Source organism: Petaurus breviceps, unplaced genomic scaffold (genome assembly GCF_028583685.1).
Source record: "Petaurus breviceps papuanus isolate PSGF00001 unplaced genomic scaffold, PetGlider_PUasm1.0 183, whole genome shotgun sequence".
Lineage (NCBI taxonomy): Eukaryota > Metazoa > Chordata > Mammalia > Diprotodontia > Petauridae > Petaurus > Petaurus breviceps.
Window position 1 is genome coordinate 17,119,489 of NW_027185791.1, and position 16,750 is coordinate 17,136,238.

The 16,750-nt window shown below is 37.9% G+C and overlaps 1 protein-coding gene across 1 annotated transcript in view; it reads left to right on the forward strand.

Moving 5' to 3' along the window:
• Nucleotides 1-16,750, forward strand: part of UBE2R2 (ubiquitin conjugating enzyme E2 R2) — a 145,809-nt gene that overhangs the window by 106,711 nt on the left and 22,348 nt on the right. The window lies entirely within an intron of this gene.

Genomic DNA, 16,750 nt, shown 5'->3' on the forward strand with positions numbered 1-16,750 from the left:
TAAAAGGAAAAAAAACATGAAAAAAATTAAATGGGAAAAAAAGTCCTTCAATCTCCATTCAGACTCCATCATCTCTTTCTCTGGATGTAGAGAATATTTTCTATCACAAATCTTTAGGAACTGTCTTAGATTGTTGTATTGCTGAGAAGAGCTAATTCTATCATAGTTAGTCATCACACAATGTGTCTGTTACTGTGTACAATGTTCTCCTGGTTCTGCTTACTTCACTGAGCATCAATTTGTGTTATACCTTTCCTGGTTTTTCTGAAATCTGCCTGCTCATCACTTTTTTTTTTTTTTTTTTTGGTTAAGCCCAAGGTCATATGGCTAATTTTTTGTATTAAGTGTCTGAGGCTGGATTTGAACTCAGGTCCTCCTGACTCCAGGGCCAATGCTCTATTCACTACACCACCTAGGTGCCCCCTGCTCATCATTTCTTATAGCTCAATAGTATTCCATTACATTCATATACCATAACTTGTTCAGTCATTTCACAGTTGAAGGGCATCCCCTCAATTTCCAGTTCTTTGTCACCACAAGAACAGTTGTAAATATTTTTGTACATTTTTTAGGCCCTTTTCTTTTTTGTTTTTATCTCTTTGGGATTTGGGGTACAGACCTAGTAGTATTTTGTATCAAAGGTTATACATGAAATGGTTGGATCAGTTCACAACTTCACCAACAGTGCATGAGTGTTCTAATTTTTCCACATCTTCTCCAATATTTATCATTTTCCTGTTTTGTCATATTAGCCAATCTGATAGATAGTGTGAGGTGGTACCTCAGAATAATTTTAATTTATGTTTTTCTAATCAACAGTGACTTAGAGCATTTTTTCATATGATTGTAGATAGCTTTAATTTCTTTATCTGAAAACTGTTAATATCATTTGACCATTTATCAATTGACTTATATTCTTATAAATTTCACTTGTGTATTTCAGAAAGAAAGCTTTTATCAGAAACACTTGCTATAAAAATTGTTTTTCTGCTTTCCTTTTTTTTAATGAATTTTTTGAGTCCTTTTTTTTTGGGGGGGGTCTTTTTGAAAGGGGGAAAGCAGGGCAATTGGGGTTAAGTGACTTGCCCAAGGTCACACAGCTAGTAAGTGTTAAGGGTCTGAGGCAGGATTTGACCTCAGGTCCTCCTGACTCCAGGGCTGGTGCTCTATTCACTGCAACACCTACGTGCCCCTTTGCTTTCCTTCTAATCTTCTTTGCATTGATTTCATTTGTGCAAAAACCTTTTAATTTAATGTTATCAAAATTACTCATTTTGTATTTCATAATGCACTCTATCTCATTTGGTCATCAGTTCTTCCCTTTTCCATAGATCTGACATGTAAACTTTTTCTTGCTCTCCTGATTTACTTATGGTATCACCCTTTATGTCTAAATCATGTGCCCATTTCAAATATATCTTGTTCTACAGAGTAAGATATGTTGGTCTATACCTAGTTTCTGCCATATTGTTTTCCAGTTTTCCCAGCAGTTTTTGTCAGATAGTGAATTCTTATCCCAGAAACAAGAGTCTTTGGGTTTATCAAATTGTAGGTTACCGTAGTTGTTTACTACTATGTCTTGTGTACCTAATCTATTCCACTGATCCACCATTCTGTTTCTTAGCCAGTACCAAATAATTTTGATGATTGCCACATATATATAGTTTTAAATATATGGTTTTAAATGTGGTATGGTATAATGGTAATGGAAATTTGAAGATCTTCCCAGCCTCTTAATAAGCCTAAGGAAATTTGAAGACCTTCCCTGCTTTGAAAATATACCTTGCCCCTGTAATAGCCTGAATGTAATCACATGGAGTCTGTGGTGGGAGGAGTTTACTGAAGGATGGAACAGAGCCCACAGGAAGCTGGGAGTCAGAGCAGCTAGATGGTGGGAGGAGAGGACGCACCTGAGGGAAACAATTAGGCTTGTGAGTAAATGTTGGTTCTTTGCCACCTGCTGTGACAGCTAAGCTTGTGTTGGTTTGTGGGAAGACTAAAGCATGCTGTGGATCTCTGTGCTGTTATGGTTTATTAACTTCTTTGCTGCTATGATGGAATCAGATTACTGGTTTTGGGATTTGCTTTTCAGGTAACTGAATAAATATTTTGCTTCTGTCTTCTATGTGTAGAGTGTTATATTTTGTGATTGAGCACTGTGCAGGTATATTTATAGTGACATTTGATGCTGTGAATATTGCATTGGCGTTATATATGGCTAGACCACCTTTCTTTGAATTTTTTAAAAATTAAGTTCTTTGAGGATTTGGGGAAGATGGCAGAGTAGGTCAGAAAATTCCAAACTCTCAAGATCTTCCCCTACAAAAGAGTTAAACTAGCACTTTAGGGCAAACAAAGTGTGAGTGGAAATCATTAAGAACAGGGGCATAACTGGGGTCCTTCTGGGACAATTTGAGATTATCAGAAGAAAAATCCCAGGATGAGGTTTGGTCCCTATGAAGAGTAAACACCTCCAGACTAGGATCTGTTTTAACAATAAGAAGCAAGCTCTGGGGTTAGTTGGTTTGAGAGACTGCCTCAGCCCCAGCCAACAGAACTTTTACCCCTGGGATAGTGAGGGAAGTTGGGCATCTAAACCCAGGAATATCAAGGGAATCTTTGCTGACCAGGAACACCAGACCAGCTGTGTTGTGAAGAGTGGTGAGGGTGAGAACAAACCAGCACACACCTGGTAAGTGCAGAAACAGTGAGGCAGAAAATCCCTGGCTGTGGGCACTTACAGGAGGCTGTAGGTTTGGCTTTGGTTTCAGGCTTGAGGGAAGAACTGAAGATCTGGGGCAAGAGGCACCATTTCCCATATTCCAGGACTAGAGGTGATTACAAATAATTAAGTTATCACCACACACAAAAATGCATAGACAAAGGAGAAAGAATCCAACTATAGAAACCTTTTATGGGAATAGAGATGACCAGGTTCACCTTCAGAGGAGGAAATTGAAGTAAAGAAGCCCCCAAAGAGTAATGTCAAATGGTCACCAGCCCAAAAAGAATTTATAGAAGACCTTAGAAAATACTTTAATAATCAAAGGACAGAGATAGAGGAAAAACTACTGAAAAAAATAAAAGAATAATCCAAGAAAAACAAGAATATGAAAGGAAAGTCAACCAATTAGAAAAGGAGATCCAGAATCATAAGGAAGAAAATGACACCTTGAAAATTAGAATTGGGCAAAGTGAAGCCAGTGAAATTATAAGAGATCAAGAAAAGATTAAACAAAATATGAATAATGAAAGAATAGAAGAGAAAATGAAGCATCTTGTAAGAAAAACAATATATTTGGAGAATAAATCAAGAAGAGATAACATAAAAATAATTGGACTAACTGAAAGTTATGGTCAAAAAAAGAATCTTGATACAATAATACAAGAAATAATTAAAGAAAATTATCTTGAAGCATTAGAACAAGGGGGGAAAGTAGAAATTTTAAAAATCCATTGACCACCACTTAAAAGAGATCTTATGAGGAAAACTCATAGGAATGTCATAGTCAAATTCCAAAATCCCTAGCTCAAGGAAAAGCTATTAAAAGCATCAAGATTAAAATAATTTAAATATGATGGTGCCACAATTAGAATTACACAAGACCTAGTACCAGAAATATTAAAGGACCACAGGTCTTGGGACACAACATACCATACAACAGAACTGGAGCTCTGGCCAAAAATATCATACCCTGCCAAGTTAACTATTACCTTGAACAAAAAAAAAAAGGACATTTGATAAACCCTCAGATTTTCAAGACTTTGTTAAAATAAATCCTGAGCTTAATAGACGATTTGACATATAAGAACCAAAATAAATATAAGGTACGTAACAAAGACATTATAAGGAATCCATATGGACAGACTGTTTACTTTTTATATATGTAAAATTTATGTCTAAGGTTCTTATTAATAATTGGGTACTTCGTAAGAAAGATTGAGGAAAATCTGGGCATAGTTGTTAAAAAGTAGATCTTTAGAGGGGAGGGTGAGAGAGTAGGTAAATAAGGATATAGAAGGGTGTTTAGATTTATGGGCATAGGACTATGGGGAGGGATCCTTGGAGGGGGGTAGGCAAGTCATAGGAGGGCATGGTAGTGGGTAAAAGTAAAGTAGAAGAGGCAGGAGGGATAGGAAACAAGAGGTATGCATATACATAAAACCAAAGATCAGGAGTAGAATAGGTTTGGGAATGTATATATCTGTATGTGTATGTATATTATCTATAGCTATGGAGAAACATATCTAAACTTTATTGTGGGGGCGACCAGGTGGCACAGTGAATAGAGCACTGTCCCTGGAGTCAGAAGGACCAGAGTTCAAATCCAGCCTTAGACACTTAACACTTACTAGCTGTGTGACCTTGGGCAAGTCACTTAACTCCAATTGCCCCCATGAAAAGGGGGAAAAAAGCTAAACTTAATTGTGGCCTTCTGGGTCCTGGTTAGGGGGAAGGGAAAAAAAGAACAAAGTAAAAAAGTGCACAGCAGAGAACAAAAGAAAAATCACAAGAAAGCAAAGAAAAGATAGACAATTCTCAACACGAGTATTATTTATCATACAGGCTTTCTTGAAATGAAAATTTATTGTTACATATTTTAAATTCTCTCATGCTCTGCTATGCACATGACATGCTTTTAATTCTTTCTAACTTTGTATTTCAGTTCCTGACTTTATGATATGGTTTTGTTTCTTTTCTCTGTTCTCTATTTTTGTTCTGGTGTCTGAGTCTAAAATAAAATTTTGGGGAAAAAAACTAAAAAATTAATTCCCTTGATATTCTTGACCTTTTTTCTTCTAGATGAATTTTATTATTTTTTTCTAGCTTTGTAAAATATGTTTTGGTAGTTTGATTGGTATGGAACTGAATAAGTAAACTAATTTAGGTAGAATTGTCATTTTTATCATATTAACTCAGTCTACCCGTGAGTAATTGATATTTTTCCTAATTGTTTAGATCTGACTTTATTTGTGTGAAAAGTGTTTTGTAATTGTGTTCTTTTAGTTCCTGGGTTTGTCTTGGCAGGTAGACTCCCAAATATTTTATATTGTCTACAGTTATTTTAAATTGGAATTTCTCTATTTCTTGTAGCTCAGCTTTATTGGTAATTTAAGTATTTTTCAGACTGATACATTTTGTTCAAAAACATCATGCAGAATCTCATTGTACATACTTACAGTTAAGTTGCCTAAAATACAATATTCTCCAAATAAAACTGTAGTCATGAGTGGTAGTACAGAAAATCATATGCTTCGGCAGTTTTTTTTGTTTATGAAAAGAAAGAACAAACAGCCTTTGTGAGGTAGCCTCAGTGTTGTAGATCGCCTTTCATCTGTTTTATTGCTGCTTAATGTTGTCTTCATTTGTGTAGTTTTACGTTGTTCTTTGCTGTTGGAGTTGGCATTGAGTCTAGGTCATGTCGTTCCAGGTGCTGTGGTCTTTCCGTGACATTTTAGGAGCCCTCCTGTCACACTACCTAAGTAGTTACTGCCCTTCACTTATGCAATTATATTCCAAGTCATTAACTTAATAATCATAGTTGTTGGAATTGTACCCTGAGTGTTACAAAAAAGAGAAGGCCAAGGAAAGTGGCAGAGCAGTACCAGATCTCAAATTGTATTACAGAGCAGTTATCATTAAAAACAATCTGACACTGGCTAGGAAATAGAGTCTTGCATCAGTAGAATAGATTAAGTATACAATACACAGTTGTAAATGACCATAATGATCCTAATGTTTGTGATAACACAAAGACCCAAGCTTTGGGGGCAAGAACTCACTATTTGACAAGAATTGCTATGGGAAAACTGGAGAGCAATTTGGCAGAAACTAGATATAGCCCAACATCTCTACCATATAACAAGATAAAGGTCCAAATGGGTACATGATTTAGAGTCTGCATAAAGGGAGATGCTATAAGGAAATTAGGGGAGTATATGAAATAGTTTACCTGCCAGATCTGTGAATAAAGGAGGAATTTTTGACTAGATAAGAGTTTACAAGGCATTAAAGGATAGAAAATGGATAATTTTGATTGCATTAAATTAAAATGCATTAAACTAAATTAAAATGCAAAAATTTTTTGCATAAGCAAAACCAATGCGGCCAAGATAAGAAGGAAATCAGGAAACTAGGGGAAAATTGTTTATAGCAAGTTTCTCTGAGAAAGGCCTCATTTTAAAAAAAATATAGGGATATTGGTCAAATTTATAAAAATAAGAACCATTATCCATTTGATAAATGATTAAAGGCTATGAATAGGTTGTTTTTAGAAGAAACCAAAGCTATCTGTATTGATATTAAAAGTAATCTAAATCACTATTGCTTAGAGAAATGCAAGATAAAACAAAGTCTCACTTACTTATTAGATTGGCAATAATGACAACAAAAAAATAATGACATGAGATGTTGGAGGGGATGCAGAAAAATTGTGACACCAGTGCATTGTTGGTGGAGTTGTGAACTGAAACCACCATTTGGAGAACAATTTGGAATCATGCCTAAAAGGCTATAAAACTGTGCATACCCTTTAGCCCTTCAATACCACTACTAGGTCTAAATGCCAAAGAGGTCAAAGAAAAAGAAAAAGGATCTATATGTACAAAAGTATTATAGCAGCTCTTTTTGTGGTGGCAAAGAATTGGAAATTGAGGTGATGCCCATCAGTTGGGGGATAGCTGAACAAGCTGTGGTATATGATTGTGATGGAATTACCATCTTGCTTGGTATAGGGGTGTTCAGGGATGACTAGTATCTCTGGCATGAGGCTTTTGTCCCCTTTTCAGGGCTGCATTTAACCTCATTCACCCAACTTTCAATCTGTGGCTCCAAGAAGCTATAGCCTGCACAGTGACCACACCACAGTAAACTGTTTGGGCAGATGGCCTAAACCAGGCTGAGGATAACCAAGGAGTCTTAGGCTTGGTGAATTATGAGGGGCCAAGGCAGATGGCCTAAACCAGGTTGAGGATGACCGAGGAGTCTTAGACTTGGTGAATGATGAGGGGCCAAGTATGTGAAAACTTCCCCTGGCTGAATAGGTGGATGAGAACAGTTTGTTCCAGTGGCCATGAAAATGGGTGAAACACTTAAAGCTGCCACAGTCATCCATTGCATCCTGAACCATTGCCAGTCGTCTTGACTTTGTTCTGCTATTGGACTCCGATGACTCTGGAAGAGAGAGTGAGACCCGTGACTTAGTGCAAGTCTGTCTCAGTTAAAGCCAGGCACCAGGCCATAGGATCATCTTCTCACTGGACTGAAGCAGCAACGGGGTTTTGTAGACTCCTAGGTATCTGAGCAGCCATTTTCAAAGGACCTCACTGCTCATTTCCTGGCATGAGGAAGGGGCTAGGAAAAGGTACCATAAAAATTGTTTCACCTAACCCTGGCCTGCGGGGTCTTGCCCTGTGGTCAAAATGCAAAAAAATGTACAAAAAATTTACCAAGATGCTTCCTCTTGCCATTGGTACATGGAATGGTTGCATGCTTTTGGACAACAGGAAATCCTGTAGATTTGAAGGATGAACATTTCTAGTTGTTATAGAACTCAGAAGGTATTGCATCTAAATAACCACCCCAAGTGAAACAAGGCTGGCAAATGAAGGCCAGCTTACAAAACTTGGAGCTGGATACACATTTTTATGTATTGGTCACAGTGAAGGGAAGCACCCTGAAGCTGGTGTAGGTTTTGAAATCTAGTCAACAAGCTTATGTGCCTCCCAAAAGGAGTGAATGACAGACTCATGACAATGTTATTGGCATTTGCAGGAAAGTAGCATGCTACTGTAATCAGTGTGCATGCTTCCATTGTGACAAACCTTGATGAAGTCAAAGAAAAATTTTATGAAGACCCAGAAATCCTCATTGTTAGTGTATTAAAAGAGAAAACAAGCTAATAATTCTTAGTGACTTTAATGTAAGAGTAGGGATAGACTTATCAGATGTGACAGGGAGTCCTTGGAAAGAATAGAGTTGGAAACAGTATCGGCAGTGGTCACTTACTACCAAAGACATGTGCATCTCCTGTCTTATATTTACCTAAATGCAGTAAAACCTTGTTGATATACCCTCACAGCTAATGTTGGCATTTAATAGACTGTGCCATTGTAAGGAGAAGAGACAGACAGGATGTGAGAGTGATGAAGGCTCTGTGTCACAGAGTGCTGAACTGGTCATAGATTTATCCTCTCTAAGCTAAATATTCACATTTAACAAAAGCAGTGACCCCAAGGCAAGGTGACTGCCAGAAGACAGCAGATTAAACAGATTAGAGCAAAGTGAAAATAGTTGCTAACTTGGAGGGAAAGGTGAGCCAACATTTGGTTGGCAGCAGTGGGCAGCTTTCAGAGATTTGGTGCATAGCACTGCAATTACTCTGGGCCAGAACGCTAAGAAACATCAAGATGGTTTTGAAGAAAATGATGGGGAAATTCAGAGCTGCTAAATGAGAAATGAGACCGTTCATCTGTCTCTAAGAAGGCAGTGTTTAACTTCATTAAAAATAAAGTGCAAGTGCAGCTTAGAGAGATGCAAGATTCTTGGCTCAGTAAGGTTTTTATGCCAGAGTCATCTGTGACAGGTTAATCCTTCATCTGGAGGATGGGCCTCTATTTGAGAGCCAGTGTGACTTCAAGAAGGTTCAGGGTATGATCCATATTTTGTTTGCTGCCCAACAGCTCCAGGAGAACTCCAGGAGCAGAACAGAAGTCTGTGTATGCAGTGTTTGTTAATCTGACCAAGGCCTTTGATGCCATTAGTTGTGAGGGCTTTATCATGGCAAAATCTGGTTGCCTGGAGTTCTTCATTATTGCGTGTCAGTTCCATGATGATGTGCTTCCGCAGGTTCTGCATCACAGTGCTCTCGCACTTTCTCAGTTACCAGTGAAGTGAAGCAGGACTCTGTGCTTGCTCCTATGCTTTTTAGCATAATGTTTTCAGTGATGATGTCACACCCCTTCAATAAGGATGAAAATGGCATCAAGGTCAGCTTACTGACAGTAAATACTTTAACTTGAAAAGGTTACAAGCCAAGACTAAAAAGTAGTGGGTGAGTCGGTATGTGATTTTGTTCACAGATGATTGTTTTCTCGGTGCAACCTCAGAGGCTGAGACACAACAAAGCATGCATCGATTCTCTGTTGGGTGTGCTGACTTTGGCCTAACAATTTAACACCAAAGAAGCAAGAGTTTCTCTAGCAGCCCTCACTACACCATTCACACCATCTGCATGTGAAGCCATTGCTTACAGCAAGTAGAGAGATTCTGAATGCAGTGGATAAGTTCACTGATCTTGGAAGTTTACTTTCTAGGGATGCACACGTAGATGATGAGTTTTACATACGCATTGCCAGAGCTAGTTCAGTGTTTGGGAGGCTTCAAAGGAACGTGTGGGAGAGAAGAGCTATTAGCCGACTAAACTCAGAGCTGTTGTGCTAATCTCATTATTATATGCTTGTAAAACTTGGACAGTTTACCAGCATCATGCCAGGAAACTAAATTGTTTCCATTTGAATTGTCTTAGGAAGATTCTGAAGCTCACCTGGCCAGAGAAGGTACCAGACACTGAGGTCCTTTCTCAAGCTGAACTGCCAAGCATTCAAACTTTTCTTCAGACAGTGCAACTCCAATGGACTTGTCATGTTATTTGGATACTTTTGCCTAAAATACTTTTTTACAGGGGAATTCACACAAGGCAAGCGCTCACATGACCAGAAGAAGCAATACAACGATATTCTCAAGGTCTCTCTGAAGGACTTTGGAATAACTTGTGAGACATGGGGGACACTGACAAAGGACCACACAATATGGCGGGCCTGCATCAAAGATGGTACTGTGCTTTCTGAGCAAAGTAGAATTGTAGTAGCACAAAGGAAATATGAGACGCACCAATTTAGAGCCATCTCCACTGGCAGTATTCACATGGATCATGTATGCCGGACCTGTAGAGCCCTCTGGGCTCTTATTGTCTGATCAGCCACAGCTGAGCACACTGTACCTTGACCCCAACATATTGATGTCATTTTGATCCTCTTTGAAAACAAATGATAACCAACCAACTGTGTGCTGTGAGAAATGATAAGCAGGAGTATTTCAGAAAAACCTAGGAAGACTTATGAACTGATGCAAAGTGAAGTGAGCAGAACCAGGAGAACAATGTATGCAGTAATACCAATGTTGTATGATGATCAGTTATGAATGATTAAGCTGTTCTCAGCAATACAATGATCTAAGACAGTTGTGAAGGACTTAAAATGAAAAATGCTATCCTCCTCCAGAGAAGAAACTAATGGAGTCTGAATGCAGATCAAAGCATACTTTTTGTAAATTTATTTTTTTTTTGGTGTTTTCTGTTACAATATGGCTGATATGTAAATATGTTTTCCATGACTATACATATATAAATTGGTAACAAATAGTTTGCCTTCTCATTGAAGGAGGAAGGGAGAGAGGAAGAGAATTTAGAACTCAGATATTTAAGAAATGAATGTTAATTGTTTTTTTACATGTAATTGAGAATAAAGTAAAAGTTTTTTGATAACTTACTAAATAAAAGATAGCATCTGATTGAAGATTTTTATCACAGTGTATTAAAATTAGCAAAACCAAAGCACTGGAAGTCCCAAGAATTTGAGAGAGTAATGAAATAAATTGTGGTATATTAATGCAATTTAATAATTAAATGCAATTAATAATTAAAAAGTAACAATTAATGCACTGTAATAATACAGAGTGAAAAAAAGCTGAAGCAGAGCAGAGTACATACATATGGACCCTTTTAGATAGGAATTCTTGACTTTTTTGGTGTCATGGTCTTGTCTGGAAGACTGGTGAATCCAGTGTGCCTTTCTCAGAAAAATGTTTTTAAATGCATAAAAGAAAATGCATAGGATTACTAGGGATACCGATTATATTAAAATACAATTAGGAAAATTTTTAAAAGTAACTTTATAGTTAGGAGCTTATAAAGGGAAAAGTAAAAGAAACTAAGTTAGCAAAGAATGTATATACAGGGGGAATAAATGAAAAGTTTTTACATTTTATGTGTGGAAATTTATTTAAATGTAAATAGTTGCAAAGCAAGTTTAATTGGCTTTATTTGTTTAATAATTGTATAACAAATAAATTTTATAGATAATCCTAGGTAAGACGCAATAAAAATGAGCTATAACCAAAATGGTTCTCAAAAGTTTTCTATGTAGAAGCATAGGTATCTTTTTGACACTTCTGCATGATGTATTGAAAATACCTTTCCAAGTGAAGTCAACTTTCATGGCTCTGGAGAGAAATAGACTTGTGGCTCTTGATCACAGGGAAGCTAGAGATAGTTAATATTTTGTTTTTGTTTAAAAAAAATCAGAATTTAAATGCTTAAAAAAGAGGGCATTTCCATGTACGTTGCAGAACACAAAGAATTCTTTATAATGCCATAAATCTTTATTGTATACCACTTTTGAAAAAAATCATTAACTATATTCTGTAGGTTGTTTTCAGAGCTGTCCTGTTTGCGCTCACTCTTGAATTTCCTTTTGTTCTGTTGTGTACACTTAAAACTGTTCTTGTGGCTCTCCTTTTTTGTGACATCACTATCGCTAATCCCCATTCTCTATCAGCCTTCTGTTTCCCAAATTAAAAATTGAAAGGGAAAAAAAAAACCTTTGTAAAAATTAATTTAATGATTAATGTTACAGTAATGTTGCCATTTGTCATGAGATTGGGGATTGGACAGATCGTGATTGGGATGAACATCAAAGCCTGTTGGGGAACTCCATATGAGATGTGCTGGCTGAATATGAGCTACTTGTGATGAGGATTTGACTTGCTTTACTGCCTTGTCTTATTGCATTCTGACATGTGGGAATTTGTATATTGTCCTTCCAATTGAGGGAGAATGTTTACAGGTGAATCAAGGTACAATATAATCTTGTCCCTTTAATGGAAACAAAACAGTTCCCACTTTACTTTATCATCTCCATTACTTTCTATTTTTTGAGTTATCTCTGTGTTCCTCATAGCTCATATTAAATCCATTTGTTCAGTATATTGTCTGTTAGCTGTATTTCCACATTACTGTGATGGTTATTACTATCCTCCCAGGCACCTAGATGTCATCCTCAGCTCCCCACTCTCCCCCCTGCCCCCAGTAACCAATCTGTTGCCCAGTCCTGTCAATTTTACCATCATAACATCTCTTTGATATGTCCTTTGCTCACCTTTGTGGTGTAGGTCCACATCGCCTCATGCCTAGACTGTTACAATAGGTTTTTGGTTAGTCTGCCTGCTATGTCTTTCCCCACTGTAGTCCATCTTTCACTTAGCTGTCAAATTGATCTTCCTAAAATGCAGTGTCACCCTCACCCACTTCAATAAACACCAATGTGTCCTTTCATTTCCAGGATCAAATGCAAAATCTGTTTGACATTCAAAGCCCTTTATAACCTGGCCCCCTTCTCCTTTTTAAGTCTTGTTATACCTTAGACCAGTATGTTCTGTATGAGAGTGACACTGGCCTCCTTTCTGTTCTTTGAACAAGACATTCCAGCTCCTGACTGGTCTTTTTCACTGACCCCCATGCCTGGAACTCTCTCCCTCCTCATCTCTGTTTCTGGCTTCCCTGGTTTCCTTCAGGTCCGAGTTAAAATCTCACCTTCAAGAAGCCTTTCCAGAATCACTTTAAGAAGTACTTTCTTCCATCTCTTGACTAACCCTTACTTGATCCTTCCATCACTGCTGCCTGTTGTTTTATAATCTCTTCTCCCCTCTGTGCTAGTAACATTTTGAAAAGGCTTTCTGCAATAGGTGCTTCCACTTTTTTCTTCTCACTCTCTTTTCAGCTTCTTAGATCTGGCTTCCAGCTTCATCAGTCTACACAAGTTGTTTTCTCCAAAGTCACTAATGATTTCTTCAATGTCAGATCCAGTGACCTTTGTTCAGTCCTCATTCTCTTAGACTTCTGCAGCCTTTGACACTATTGATCACCTTCTCCTTAATACTCTGTTCTCTTTAGGTTTTCTGGATACCACTCTCTCATTCTTTTTTTCCCTAACCTTTAGACCACTCCTCAATCCCCTTTGCTGGATTCTTATCCATATCACCCCCCTCTAATTTTAGGTCCCTCTTAAAACTACTTCACTTGATGATTTCATAAGCTCCAGTGGATTTAACTACCATCTCTATGGTGACTATTCTCTTATCTACCCCTCCTGCCCAACCCCCTCTTCTGATCTTCAATCTTGTATCTCTAGACACTCATTCTGGATGTCCAGTAGATGTCTTAAACTCAGCATGTTCAAATCTGAACTCATTATCTGTACAGTGGAGGGCAGCATCATCCTCCCAGTCTTTGAGGCTTACAACCTAGATGTCATCTTCTAATCCTCACAGTCTCCTATTCTCCATACCAATCTGTTGCCAAGACTTACTGATTTCATCTTTGCAACATCTCTTGCTATGCTACCCTCTCCTTCTTTAAGACTGCCACCATTCTAGTGAAGGTCCTCATCACCTCATGATCTCTGGGCTATTATAATAGCCTCTTGGTGGGTCTTCATGCCTCTAGTTTCTCTCCTCTCCAATCCATTCTCTATTGAACCCATCAAAGTGATTTTTTTTAAAGTGCAGGTCTGACCATGTCTCCCTTCCCCCCTCCCCTCCAAACACTGAGTCCATATCATCTTCAGGATCAAACGCAGAATTCTCCCTTTGCTATTCAGTGTCCTTCCCACCCTAGCCCCATTCTGCCTTTCTAGTCTTACATCTTACTCTCTGCTATGTACTCTTGACTTTGGCCTCCTTGCTGTTTCATCAATAAGACTTTCTGTCTCTTGGCCCCTGGGCATTTTCTTCTGACTGTCTCTCATGCCTGGAATGTTCTCTCTTTTCATTTCCAGTTCCTGTGGCTTCCTTTTGTAGTGCCAATGCAATGTTTATAGTGCCCACAATCACAATAAAGACCATGATGTTCAATCACAAAATACACTAGAGTCTCCAGATAGAGGATAGAACTGAAACATTTATTTAGACACCAGAAAACTGAATCCCAAACCCAGGAAGCCGATTCCATCATAGTACTAAAGATATTCAGAAGCCAAAACACTGAGAGCTACAGTATTCTTCAGCCTTCCCACAAACCAATACAAGATCAGTATCTCTTCATGAGTCTGTCTGACTCCTTGCCTGAGCATCCTCTCTCCTCCACCATCCTGCTAGCTCTGACTACCAGCTTTCTGTGGGCTCTGCTTCTCTTCTCATTTTTTTGTGTCACAGACCTCATTGTCAGTCTGGTGAAACCAATAAAGACGCCTTCCCACAATAGTGTTTTTAAGTGCTTAAGATAAAATACGCAAAATTATCAAGGAAGCCAGTTACTGAATTCTAGTTATCAAAATATTTTTTAAAAAACATTGAATCATGGACCGCAGGTTAAGAACCTTTGACTGAAGGAATAACCAGTTGCTCATCTATTTATGTCAATAGATAATTTTTTCCTCTTAACATATATGTATTCCTCAAATAAAAAAGGAAACAAAGAAAAAAAGTGAACAAGGACTTGAATGCTAATTTTAAATACTGTTTTAATAAGACTTTTTCATAATGTGTATGTAGCAATCCTGTTGAACTAAATCTGTGTCACATGGACAAGAAATAATGCTTAAGGAACTCAGGTTCTCTTTGAGGTTTACCACTGTACAGTATTTAGTTACCCTTTCTTGATATTTTTTAGTAATTAATCTGTTAGGAACTGAATTGAAATAACAAAAATTCTTTATCACAAAAGCTACTGACCAGGAGAATATAGGGATGTTTGTTTTCTTTGTGTCTCTTCTCTCTGGTTTGTCCTGGCACTTTTCTCTGTTGTTTTTCCTATAATCTTTTTTTTTAATTTTGTCTTTTTGGAGGGGGGAAGGCAGGGCAGTTGGGATTAAGTGACTTGCCCAAGGTCACACAGCTAGTAAGTGTTAAGTGTCTGAGGCAAGATTTGAACTCAGGTCCTCTTGACTCCAGGACTGGTGATCTATTCACTGTGCCACCTAGCTGCCCCTCCTATAATCTTTTTTTTTTTTTTTACTGCTCCTCAGTCCCCCTTTGCTGGATCATTTATCATGCTTCCTTTTATCTCTACCCCCCCATGTGCCCAGCCAACTATGAGTCTACTCCAAGACTCTTCAGAGCTGCCTTCTCTCTGTACACTCTTTGACCTTGAAACTTCATCAGTTTCCATAGGTTTAATTATCGTTACTATACATAGGACTCTAGATCTATATATCCAGCTCTGGTCTCTTGCCTAAACTCTAGTGCAACATCACCAGCTGTCTACAGTACATTCTGAACTTGATTATCTTGTAAACCAGAGGTGTAATAGAAGCTGCATATATGCAGTACTCACAATTGTAACCCAAACCAGATTAAAATGTAATTGTGAAATATTTACAAAATAAAGAAAAATACAATAAAGAATAGATGATGTAATTTTAAAATCATGTCAGTATGTAGCTATAGGAATCTTTATTTAACGATTAGTGAATCTCCCTCCTTTCTAGTTGTTTGACACCACTGTTTGTAGACTTTTCAAACTGATAATCCAAAACAAAAATGCCTTCCCTTTCATCCACCACCCCACCCTTTTTTGAAACTTCCCTATTTTTCTTGAGGGCATCACCTTCCTTCAGTAATTCAGATTTACCAATCTTGACTGCTTATTTTCTTTTACCCTCATATAGCCAATAAATTGCCAAATCTTGTCACTTCGGATTCATAAAAGCTCTCACATATGCCCCTTTTTGCCTGCTTACCAAGCCAGCATCCTAGTTCAGGTTTTTATCACCTTTTGCCTGGACTATTTCAGTAGCCTACTAAATATCTCAGCACAGTTGTTTGAATCCCCCTCTCGCCCTCTTTTTCCATGTGTCCATTTGTCTCCAAGTCAATCAATCAACCAGCATTTATTAGTTGCCTACACTCTGTTAGGGACTGTGGTAGGTGATGAGAATGGAAGTACAAAGGATGAAACTGACTCAGGGAGATCAAGGGATTTGCCCATGGCCACACTCCTTGTAAGTGGCCAAGTGTTTTTACTTCAAATTCAATAATCTTTTCATTATGCCTGGATTTCACACCACTTATGCCTGCTTTTGGCCCTTAATCCTTAATCCCCAAACTTGTCACATCCCACACTTCCCTAAAGGCCTGCCTGCCATACCCCCTGGATGCCTTCCCTTTTCCTCTTCATCTGTTGTGTTTCTGTTAACCGTTTTGTTCTGGTAACCGTTTTGTTCGAGATAGCTAAAAATGTAGTGATCAGTCTTCTCTTTCCTGACTTCATTTTTTTTTCCTTTTTCCTTTTTTTTTTTTTTTTTTTAAAGCAATTGGGGTTAAGTAACTTGTTCAAGGTTACACGGCCAGGTGTTTCTGGGTGGGTGCTAAGTGTCTGAGCCCGGGATTCGATTTCCAGGTCTTCTCAACACTGGAGCCAGTGCTCTTACTCACTGTGCTACCTGGCCGCCCCTCCTGACTTCATTTTTTCTTCTTAAATCCAGGATGTAATTTGAAAATTACTTGGGACTTGTGGTTTTATGTAATTATGTCCATTCATTTGTAGTAATTTTGCACGTTAAATTTGTTTAAGGCTATGTGTATGGTGGGGACAGAAGGATTTTATTTAAAAATCAAACTGGTGAACAGTGTATATATAAATACATTTGTAAAATGTGTATATCTTAAAGTAGTGTGATTTGTAGATGAAGAAAG